A 12,846-nucleotide genomic window follows, 5' to 3' on the forward strand; every position below is an offset into this window, starting at 1 on the left:
CGTTGGGGTTTTACATAATTATTGTATGGCCTTGCCTTACAATATAAAGCGCCTTGGGGCAACTGTTTGTTGTGATTTGGCGCTATATAAAAAAAAAAAAAGATTGATTGATTGATTGATTTACTTTATTCACCAAAATGGAGTAATGTGTGGCATGTGACTTTATTTTATTCACCAAAGTGTATTAATGTGTGGCATGTGATGTTATTTTATTCACCAAACTGTAATAATGTGTGACATGTGACTTTACTTTTTTACCAAACAGTATTTATGTGTGCGATGTGTCTTTACTTATGTGACTTTCCTTTATTTACCAATCTGTATTTATATGTGACATGTGACTTTACTTTATTCACCAAACTGTTTTAATCTGTGATATGTGAATTTGCTTTATTCTTAACTCTATTAATGTGTGACATGTGACTGTTCTTTTTTCACCAAACTGTATTAATGTGTGGCATGTGACTTTACTTTATTCACCAAACTGTATTAATGTGTGGCATGTGACTTTACTTTATTCAGCAAACTGTATTTATGTGTGGCATGTGACTTTACTTTATTCAGCAAACTGTATTTATGTGGCATGTGACTTTGCTTTATTCACCAAACTGTATTTATGTGTGACATGTGACTTGCTTTCTTCTCCAAACTGTTTTTATGTGTGACATGTGACTTTACTTTATTCACCAAACTGGATTAATGTGTGACATGTGACTTTACTTTATTCACCAGACTGGATTTATGTGTGATCTGTGACTTTACTTTATTCATCAAACTCTATTAATCTGACATGTGACTTGACTTTATTCACCAAACTGTATTAATCTGTGATATGTGAATGTACTTTATTCACCTCACTTTATTAATGTGTGACATGTGACTTGACATTATTCAGCAAAGTGTATTTGTATTTGACATGTGACTTTACTTTATTCACCAAACTGAATTAATGTGTGACATGTGACTTTGCTTTTTCACCAAACTGGATTTATATGTGACATGTGACTTTGCTTTATTCACCAAACTGTATTAATGTGTGGCATGTGACTTTATTCACCAAACTGTTGTAGAGGAATTTTTTGGTCTCTAGTTCTCTTTTTCTTTCTTTAATAATTATTTCATTCATTTAAAAGAAAAAGAAAACAGGAAAGCAGAAATAAAGCATCACAAAACCGCTGAATGAAAAGGAGCAGAGAGAAGAATAAGTCTTATGTTTTCTGCCCCTTTTTACAATACGATCTTTCAATAACTGTGTAAACTGTGGTGAACTTATCAAGTGTCCCAGTCTGAAGTACATGTCCTCTGGGTGACCTCACAGGTGTCTGCCTTATGAGTGCCAACTTAGCAGCTGTGCTGGCTGACAGCCGAACAGAAATGAGCTGCGCCTGGCCGTGGAATGAGGCCAGCACAGGCGCAGTTGGCAGCACATGATGTTAAAAAAAAAAAAACAGTCAAGAGCTAACACCTGCTTAGGGTGCATCCGAGGACACTGTCATTAGAAAACCATGTTTTGGAAATAATTAAATAAAATGTCAGAGGTGGAGCAATGCCTGCAGGTGTCCTATAAAAGACAGAGCAGATAGACCATTTCCAGTCTCTCGCGCGAAAGACTCAGTTTGTCAAGGGTTCTGTTTTGCTGGACTTCTTGATTAAACTTAACCTCTGTCCATTTGTCCTGCCCAAGGCTGTGTTTATTTTTAATGTTGTGACTTCTCTCTGGAAAACAACCTGCAGTCATTTTTGCGTTATCTGAGAAGGAATCCTGAGACCAACAGAAGGAAGGACCACGACATAAATTGGCGAGCCACCGTCAGGAGGGATCAGAGTTCACAGCGACGTGGGTCGGTCCGGACCACCCTTCCAGAATGTAAATCAGTGATCACATCAAAAGGTAAGCAGAAACCTTTTTATAAAACTCTGCACGTTCTGGAGGAGTGGGTCTGGAATCCGCCCAAGTTGCAGGTGAAAGCTATAAATTATAAGCTGCCTCTTACCTAAAAGAACCTGAGCTAAAATTGAAAATTCTCAGGCCTTGTGGACAAATGCCCAGAGAGTGAATGTGTGTCCCTGGGGAAGGGAGTGTCTGTGTGAGTGGAAGATTAGAAAGGTTCATGAACTCTGGTGCAGAAAGCGTGTATGGAGAACTAACCTGGATGCTTGGGGAATAATTGATGTTAAAATTTATTACTAAACACGCTTGCTGATGGCATGCGCTGTGGGGGTTAATTTGGGATAGCATACTGAACAATAGATACAAGGTCACATAAGTTTATTTATAGAAGAAGAAACTGAAGCAGAATATGAAAAAAAGTATAAGAAAAGTTGAAAAAAAAAGGGTGAATTAATGAAGCAAGAAAACAGTGCAGAAGGCACACGCTAAGCTCACTGAGAGCTCAATAAAGGCACGGGAGAATTAATGAAGCAGAAAAATAGTGCAGCGAGGCACAAAATATACGCTTGTAGAGCGTGGGAGAAATACATAAGTGAAGATTAGTGCATACTGAGAATAAGTAATTAAGTACATGGTAACATGAGTTTTTATAGAAAAACAGACCGAGAATAAGTAATTAAGTACAAGGTGACATGAGTTTTTTATAAGGAAAAGTGGAAGAAAAAAAAAGAGAACTTTTAGTGCAAAGACACGTTAAGCTCACGGGGAGCTCAATAAAAGATTAGACATAATATACGCTTGTAGAGCGCAGGAGAAATACATAAGTTATTTATAGGAAGAAGAGACTGAAGCAGAGTAAGTAAAAGAGCTCAATAAAGGTAATCTATGTGTTTCTATAGGAAAAGAGTAAAAAACAAAAAAAATAGAGAGGATTAGTGCAGAAGGCACAAAATGTATGCTTGCAGAGTGCGAGAGAAATAAGTGAGAATACTGTGATTAATGAAGAAAATAAAAAGGGCAGAGCAGCCCGACTGACGCGCGGGGAACGCGGTAGACACAGCAAAAGATAAAATACTGTATTACGTGGGGGGGCTTGTTAAGGTTAAAATAATATGTTAAATGCTGGCACAGACGGAGTGCTGTCTAAATGAAATATGGTACGCTCTGAAGGAGCTGTTAAAATAATATATTAGATGCTGGCAGCGACTGAGGGAAGACTACGTGAAAAGAGATATTTAACTATGATGCATTGGTGTTATAAGCGACCAAATAAGTTGTTTGGAGCCACGGAGTAAAGGGTGGCAGAGATAATTTAGATATAACGCATTGAGGTCTTAGGTGGCAGAAGAAAATTGCCTGAGGCCATAAAGTTACGGAGTAACAGAGACATATAGAGAATTTGTTTTAATAGTTTCTGTGACAGGGATCAGACAACAGACGTGTAGAGTTGTTTTAATATTTAGGGTTTTAATAGTTTTGTAGCAGAAATCGAATACAGAGACGTATAGGGATTTGTTTCTAATAATTTTTGTGTACTAAGATTTTGAGTGTCGTGTGAGGGAAAAAAAAAACGGGGGGAAAAAAAAGGAGCAGTAAGAGTGAGCGGGGTGGCAAGCGAGCTGTGAGTGCTTTCAGACCGGCTGACATACAAGATTAATGTGAAGTGTGTGAGGAGGTGGAGGCGTTTAAATCCAGCAGGATGAATTGGAATGTGCATGACAGGCAAAGAGGAAAGTGAGAATTAGAGGCAGTGGAGGAAAAGACGGGAGAAGAGACTGCTATGTGAATACAGAGATAAGGCAGATATTTCAAAGAAAGAGAAAATAATAAACAAACATAGCAGAAAAAGATGAGAGAAGCAGAAAGTTAGATATTAGAAAGGAAAAAAAGTCGGGAGCAAAGACATTAGGAGGTGTTAGGGTTGTAAGAGGACTAAAGACATAAAATTGGTTACAAATTAAAAGAGTTAAAGTAAACAGATTATAGTGAAAAGCTGACAGACTGATCAATGCTTGGGACAGTCATTGATGGGAGACTTAAGTGACGATGAAATAATACTCCCTGAACATTACTCGACTGACGGAGACATAGAAACCCAGGGAATTAGGACACATTTTTGGCTGGAAAGGACCTTTTATGACAGCGCAGGAGCGGAACATTGGCAGGACGAACAACAGATTAATCAGAAATTATGGCAAATTACTAAAATAGTCAATTTGAAACAAAAGAAAGAACAATTCCCTCTAATTAATTGGGAGCTGCTGATAGGACAATTGTGGCATCAAGGCCAAACCCCGTGGTTGGAACTGCTTTGTGCTGATCCTAATAAAGAAATTAGTATACCATTAAATCAATTAACACTATCAAACAATCCAGGGGAAGAGCTATTTTCTAGGTTGACTCTGACTGTGGTCCCAAGGAAGGTTCAGTGGGAAACAGGTAAATTTGCATATTTGAAAAAAAAAAAAAAAGAGAATATAAGTGGAAATTTAATCCATTTAAGAATTTAAAATACAAAACTGGCAAAACTGTTGAGTCTGGATCAAGACAGCCCCTGAGGACAACAGAACACCGTAGGAACACTTCACATAGTGTTTGCCAGGAAAACACATTAAGACCAACCGATGTATGAGAAAGTGACATAAGAGGTCAAATGAGGGCAGGCAATGGCCATTAGAGGGGTCGTTTGATCTGGTTATGTGTGAAGCAGTTGCTGTAGGAATACAAAAAAACAAAAAAAAAAAAAACATGAATAATAACAAAAATGAGCTGAAGAAGAAGTGTTGGCTCTATTCAAACAGGACACATGCAAGCTACAGCAGAGAAGAAGGAAAGGTGGCAGAGAAAAAATCTACAGAGGCCAAAAGCCATCACACTGAGCTGGGAAGCAGAGCCACCCCCATATAAACATCATGGGGGGGGGGGGGGGACAGCTGGACAATTTGTGCCGGACACTCTTGAAGAAGATCAGGGCATGGATGTAGAGAGCAAGTTCACATTGACACTAAAGACCCGAGAGCCACAAGGAGACAGGCCCTCAACCTGTCAACAGGACCCCATGAGGCCTTCGAGTTCACAGAGGAGTGACACCTCGACCCGGCCAGCAGAGGGGGCAACAAATGACAGTGAAGCTGAAGTAGACGGGGAAAGAGAGAGAAAAAAAATCTCCACCTGCAGTCAGAAGCCGACTGGAAAACATCCCCTCCCACCACAAGTCAGCAGACTGGACACCCTCGGGCCAGCGAGTCTCCAAGGAGTGGTGCACAAAATACACCTGTGAACTTGCTTGGAAGAGACATTCTATGCAAACTACACACCAAGATAGTGTGTACCCATCAGGGACTGGAAATACACTTTCCTGACGAAGCACTTACCAACGTTATAGTTCTTATGGACATGAAGATAGGGTCCGAACCATTCAACCCATGGTGTACTGGCTGAAGTTACAACCAGAAAACTCAAATCTCCAACTGGAGTGGGAAAAGTTGAAGCCCTGGGCAGAACAACACTATGCAGCAGCCCATCAGCTCAAATTACCTCTGCATGTCACCCTGATGTACAATGCCAAACAAGAACAAACTGATTATGCATACTGCTGGGATGCATTGATGAATCAACAGCTGTTTCACATAACCACTACAGCAATCTATACTCAACAAAAATATAAACGCAACACTTTTGGTTTTGCTCCTATTTTGTATGAGATGAACTCAAAGATCTAAAACTTTTTCCACATACACAATATCACCATTTCCCTCAAATATTGTTCACAAACTAGTCTAAATCTGTGATAGTGAGCACTTCGCCTTTGCTGAGATAATCCATCCCACCTCACGTGTGCCATATCAAGATGCTGATTAGACACCATGATTAGTGCACAGGTGTGCCTTAGACTGCCCACAATAAAAGGCCACTCTGAAAGGTGCAGTTTTATCACACAGCACAATGTCACAGATGTCGCAAGATTTGAGGGAGCGTGCAATTGGCATGCTGACAGCAGGAATGTCAACCAGAGCTGTTGCTCGTGTATTGAATGTTCATGTCTCTACCATAAGCCGTCTCCAAAGGTGTTTCAGAGAATTTGGCAGTACATCCAACCAGCCTCACAACCGCAGACCACGTGTAACCACACCAGCCCAGGACCTCCACATCCAGCATGTTCACCTCCAAGATCGTCTGAGACCAGCCACTCGGACAGCTGCTGAAACAATTCGTTTGCATAACCAAAGAATTTCTGCACAAACTGTCAGAAACCGTCTCAGGGAAGCTCATCTGCATGCTCGTCGTCCTCATTGGGGTCTCGACCTGACTCCAGTTCGTCGTTGTATCCGACTTGAGTGGGCAAATGCTCACATTCGCTGGCGTTTGGCACGTTGGAGAGGTGTTCGCTTCACAGATGATGCAAAGGAGATGTGTTGCACTACATGAGGCAAATGGTGGTCATACCAGATACTGACTGGTATCCCCCCCCAATGAAACAAAACTGCACCTTTCAGAGTGGCCTTTTATTGTGGGCAGTCTAAGGCACACCTGTGCACTAATCATGGTGTCTAATCAGCATCTTGGTATGGCACACCTGTGAGGTGGGATGGATTATCTCAGCAAAGGAGAAGTGCTCACTATCACAGATTTAGACTGGTTTGCAAACAATATTTGAGGGAAATGGTGATATTGTGTATGTGGAAAAAGTTTTAGATCTTTGAGTTCATCTCATACAAAATGGGAGCAAAACCAAAAGTGTTGCGTTTATATTTTTGTTGAGTATATTTGGGTCCCCAAGGGGCCGCAGCCTCTGTCAAGCTAACTTTAGCTGATCAGCAGTGGTACCAAGTGCAAAATGCCGTGCCTCATGTGACCCTTCTAGTTTCAGACAAGTACAAATCTCATGACCTAGGCCCAATGGTAAAGACAGCTTTAGAAGTCAGAGAATGGCAAAACATAGAAAATCAACAGATGCATCTTTCAAAAGACAAGCAGTTTATAAAAATTAGTTTAAATGTAAACGATGAGACGGTAGCTCAGAACGTAGAGCTCAATCCCAGACCAGAGACACAAATGGGGATATCGGCCCAACAAGAGAAGCAGTTAGAGTAAATACCACCAGTGGTGTGGTCCAAAAGCAAAACAGATGTAGGACTGGCAAAAACAACCCTACCAGTGAAAATAAAAGTAAAACCAGGAGCAAAACTGCCTCATCAAAGACAGTATCGATTGAAACCTCAAGCTATTGAGGATATAAAACTAATGGCAGCAGGAGTTTTAGTAAAAACCACAAGCCCATGCAATACTCCCATCCATCCTATCCCTAAAAACAATACCAAAGAGTACCGGCTGGTACATGATTTGCGTCCTATCAATGCAATAATAGAAATGGATGCACCTGTGGTTCCTGATCCACATACTATACTATCAAGCATCCCTGCTGGAGCAAAATGGTACACAATAATCAGATTGTGTTCAGCCTATTTTAGTGTGCCCGTGCACCTAGATTCACAACATTTGTTTGCATTCACATTTCTGGGACAACAATTAACTTATACACGTCTGCCTCAGGGACTGAACCTGTCCCCAGCTATTTTACAACACCTTGATATACCCAGCACATTGGTGCAATATATGGATGATCTCCTCATTGCATCAGAGACCCAAGAACAATGTGAGACAGATTCTTTAACTGTACTGTATGCTCTTGCAGATGGAGGTCACAAGGTGAGCAAGGACAAATTGCAGTTCTGCCAACAACAAGTAGAATACCTTTGGAGACAGTTGTGTGGGACCACGTGATGTATAGCCCCAAGCCAAGTGGAGGCTATAATCAAAGCTCCCAAACCCCAAACAGTGGGACAAAGGCTTTCATTCCTTGGGATGGCAGGTTACAGTCGGCCGTGGATTTGTGACTATGCTATAAAAACTGCACCGTTGCGTGCCATGATCAGAGCTGCGGGTCAAACAAACAATGCAGCTCTCCTCATCTGGACAGATGAGGCAACTGGAGCTTTTGAGGCCCTAAAAACAGACATGCAAACTGCTCCAGCGTTAGGCAACCTTGATTATGGAAAACCTTTCCATTTGTATGTTACTGAAAAAGCTGGTTATGCCTGCGCTGTGTTAATGCAAGAAACAAACAAAGGAAAACAACCATTGGCCTATTACGGTGCAAAGCTTGACAACATTGAAATGGGGTTGCCACCATGTTATCAGGGTCTAGCAGCAGCTACCTTCGCATTTCAAAAAGTGTCATCCATAATCATGGGACATGCAGTAACGTTGTACACATCACACCAACTGCATGCCTTACTGACCAGTCAATGGTTCGTCCTAACACAAGCTAGAGGCACTGGCTATGAGGTTGTGTTATCTGCTCCAGAGATAGCAATACAACGTTGTCACACGGTGAACCCCGCCACCAAATTAACCACACCGTTAGATGGCTCTCCACATGACTGCGTAGCGAAACTGAAAAATTCTTGAGAGCCAGGGAAGATTTGTATAACCACGTCATAGATGCAGATTTAACCCTGTTTGTGGATGGCTCATGCTTCCGGGATGCCGCGGGATTACATGTGGCCATGGGCATAGTCAAGCTAAACACTGATGGTGAGACCTTTGAGTTGCTGGAGTCCCAGGGAATTGATCAGCCTTGTTCAGCCCAACTGGCAGAAATTAAAGCCTTAACTGCAGCCTGCCAAATAGCTAAAGATCAACGTGTTAACATCTACACAGATTCAGCCTACGCTTACGGCGTATGTCATGTACATGCAAACTGTGGTGCAGTAGTCATGGACATTTTGTGTTACCCACTAATCTATTACATGTGATCATTTGGGCCCACGGACCAGATCATTGTTCGTGAGCTCAAATTATGAAAAAAAGATGTCTGGTGGTCACCATATATGGCAGCCACGGTAGACCATTTGTTGAATGAATGTGAGGTGTGTGCGCAGTACAATGTCCGGAAGACATTCACAGCACCTCTAGCCCACATTCCGGTCCCTGATGGACCATTTAGACATCTTATGATAGATTTCATAGACATTGGAGCCTACAATCGAGTCAGACGAATGAGATATGTTCTGGTAGTGATATGCAGATTCAGCCGATAGATCGAGGCAGTAGCCTCCCCAAACCAAGACCATAAAACGGTAGCCAAGTTCTTGTGTTGAGACGTCTTCCCAAGATTTGGTATTCCAGATACTATCTCGTCTGACAACGGTAGGGCCTTTGTAGCTAAGGTCACACAAGAAACATTCAAACAACTGGGCATCAAGCAAAAATTTGGGTGCGTTTATCACCCCCAATCAAATGGGGCAGTGAAACGGGCTAATGGCATCCTAAAAAGCAAACTAGCAAAAATCATAGCAGACAGCAATGGCAAACTAACCTGGCTGGATGGATGGATGAATGCGCTACTGCTTGCTCTGTTGTCAGTGCGCTCACAAACTAACCGACTAACCCATCTAACACCATTTGAAGCTCTCACAGGTCGGCCGATGCCTATTCCATACCTGAGAGGACCCTACAAAGGACCATTGCTGGAGCAGCTACAAGATGAATGGCATAATTATCTGCAACAATTAACCCAAATACACAAAACTATCTTTTTGCAAGTAAAAGGTGCCACAGAAGACAGAGAAGCAGAGATTCCACCCGAAAATCAGACCATTCAACCTGGTGATCTGGTTTACGTCAAGGTGTTCAAGAAGAAGTGGGATGGGCCCCGCCAAGAAGGTCCTTTTAAAGTGATTCTTGCCTCACGAACAGCAGTCAAAATAAACGGTAAGGACACTTGGTTCCACTTAAACCACTGCTGTAGGGTTGGTGGCCCAGCGCCCCTGCGGCCTCGGCAGGCTCGTCTTGGCAGTGCCGCCGGGCCAAGGGGGAAGCAAGAGAAGCCAGAGCAGCACAGAAGGACCGACAGGAGACATCAGACTCAGACAGTAACCCAGCAGACGTACCCACAGTAGAACTACAAGACACGCCGACATCAGAACAATGATCAGGGAATTACTTACTGGTGGTTGGTATGGGCGGAGACAGACATTCAAAACATACAACTGACTGTGCTGTGGCTATGGCCGCAGTAGCAACTGAACAAGGCACTCGAACAACAGGAAAAACATAATTTGGCATACATTAAATAAAGAGCCTATAAGAACATAGGACTACAAGGACAGCTGGGGGATTACATATTAGGTGAAGCCATTAGCACCAAATGTGAAGAGGAGGGAACAATCAACATAGAGGTAATTTGTGATAAAAAAAAAAGATGCAGGGAAACCAAGCAAGACGTAACTGTTACAGTACATGAAGCCACGAAATGGGTAAAAATTAAGCCAAGGAAAAAGAGGACAATTAGAAGCCTAGAAACGAGCAGTCATTTAGGGAGATGGGATCCCAGTACAGACCTAGCCCGCACACAAGTTTTGAAGACCAATTTATTTTACCAATGGTTAAAATTTTCAGCTAGATCAGTGAAAAGCCTTGCATAGCCTGTCACCGGAAAAATGGGATACCTCAGGCTAGACCCCTATTTGACATCAACAACTGTTATAGGAGTCCCCAACATAACTCAGACCAAGCAGAGTGCTATCCACAATGTGTTATGAAAATGGCAGTAGGTGATGAAAAATATGCAGCCGACAGTAAATTTTGTCCTGTGCCTTTGAATACAGAAGGAACCCTCCCACCTATGATTAAAATAGAGAAAGGGATGATACACCCATTTTGTATAGCTAAAGGCTCAGCAGCATAATACATAAGTAATTGGCAGGTAGGGATGGCTAAGTCAAAACACCCCATACAGTGTACGCAAAAGCAACAAGAATATAAACCGGCCAAAACATGCAACAAGAATATAAACCGGCCAAAACATCATGGAACATTACTGTATGTCACACCCTGCCTCCAGCAGGCATACAGTGTGAACAAGTAGTACCAGACACAGGGGGGTCTGTAATTGGAATGAATCTCACCCATGGTTCATGGGTACCTATTCCAAATTTAGCTAAAGGGACGGTACCCTTAGCTGATATTTTTTGGACATGCGGACAAAAGAAGAAACTCTTGTCATCTCTGTCCCCTAATTGGAAAGGCCTTTGTGCCCCCGTAATGCTCACAGGAGCAAAAACAGTAATTGAAATGCCACATTCAATACAAACCATGCCCCAGAAACTTCATAAGAAAAAAGGACTAATGACACTCAAAATAGACTACAACATCACAGTACAAAACGGGATACCAGAAGGGATACCCCGACAATTAGAAGCCATAGACAGTAGCAGAGTTAAAGCAGACGAAGATGGGGACAAATGGGAATGGGCATTGGCTCTGTTTGGGGTTACTCCAGAAGTTCGTTCTAGGTTCCAGGAGGTGCAGTGGATTAATTACTTGTGGTATAATTAACAAAGATACTTGAATTGGACATTGGCAGCTGTAGGAGCTTTATCCGAACAACTGCACGCCACCTCGCTAATGACAATGCAAAACAGATTAGCTATCGAGATGATGATGGCTGATGAGCAAGGAGTTTACATCATGATCAAAGCAACCGAATGTTGCACAGCTATACCCATACATACAGGGGAAGATGGAAATTTGACAGAGCCCTTAATCGCACTTGGAGAGATTCAACAAGAACTATTAAGTAACTCCATAGGAGGGAGAAATGGAACTGACGAGACCTCTGGAAATTTCTTAGGAGATGGAATAAATATTGGCCCACTGTTCACGCTTTTTGGGGCTTTAAGGAGAAGGTGGATATCATGGAAAGACTGGTTATATCAGATGGGTGTAGTCTTGGCGCTAATAGGAGTGGCAATCTTGCTAGTAATATGTTGTGGTATTCCCTTGATAAAATTTCTGGGTAATAAATTGATTGCATCTACAGTGGGACAACTCCCACTGTTAGCCATCGGAGCCCTGGGTGAAGATGCAAACGAAATAGACAAAGAATCAGAATATATGGAAATGGATGAAATACCAAATACCCTCCCTGACATCCTCCAGCTACCTAACATTGTGGCATATACCCCAACAAAAGAAAGGGAGGACAGGGATGGACAGTGCTTGGTGATATTGTAGACGAGGGAGAAGATATGCACGCACATTTACATTTACACACATGCACCCACAACAATGAGAGATAGGATAGACAATGTCTGAAGGAATGACATGGAGTTGTAGTAATGACTGTATATGTATAAATTACCAGGACATGGAAGTATGGCTGAGAGACCAGACTCCTCTGACCAATAGGAAATTCAATCCAATAGGAGGCCAGCCGAGACAAGGTGTGCTGCCACAACAGCCAACCATCCAGCAGCTGTCCCATCTGGCGCCAGGAGGACCCCTGTTGTCTCAGCTTGGAGTGACTAGGGCTCCACCAACTCAGCCTACACCAAGGAACGGCCCAGGAATTCCATCTTCATTTGGAGGACCTGCTGATCCCCGGGAACCACCTCCACTGCAGATGCCATGGAGACAATCACAGGTGCCGATAGCAACAGTGCCTATGAGGGGAGGTAGCCGACATCGGCCACATGGGGCAGAAGCCACTGCCCCTGAAGGGCAAACCCCCTCATACTCCCCAACTTCTCCCAAAACCTTGGAAGCTGAGTGAATGCTGGGGGACTCGGACGGATTTAATGGCTCTGAAAACGGACAAGGATTTTGGTTTTGGATTTGGATTATGGACTGGTTTCAGAAATGAGTGTACGAGAAAAAAAGGAAAAAGAGAAATGGATTGGTATATGTCAATAACGAAGGTCTGATAAATGTCTATCCTTACCATCATTTGCATAACACAGGTAAAGTTAAAAGCACACACATAGTTAGCACATTGGTTGATTTATAAAAATGGGACCCTTGCATGGCGCATCTGGAGAGTTAGTGGTAAAGAGGAGTCACAGGGACCCCTTTTGTTATTCAGTGCATGCCTCAAGTTACTTTTTGTTTTA

General features: G+C 42.4%; 1 long non-coding RNA gene across 1 annotated transcript; it reads left to right on the top strand.

Moving 5' to 3' along the window:
- Positions 1 to 8,248: 8,248 nt before the first annotated feature.
- Positions 8,249 to 12,626, top strand: LOC117501983. Its single transcript, XR_004558150.1, has 3 exons — positions 8,249 to 8,656; positions 9,069 to 9,073; positions 12,617 to 12,626. It is a non-coding gene; the product is annotated as an uncharacterized LOC117501983 (long non-coding RNA).
- Positions 12,627 to 12,846: the final 220 nt, after the last annotated feature.

This window comes from Thalassophryne amazonica, chromosome 2, assembly GCF_902500255.1.
Source record: "Thalassophryne amazonica chromosome 2, fThaAma1.1, whole genome shotgun sequence".
Lineage (NCBI taxonomy): Eukaryota > Metazoa > Chordata > Actinopteri > Batrachoidiformes > Batrachoididae > Thalassophryne > Thalassophryne amazonica.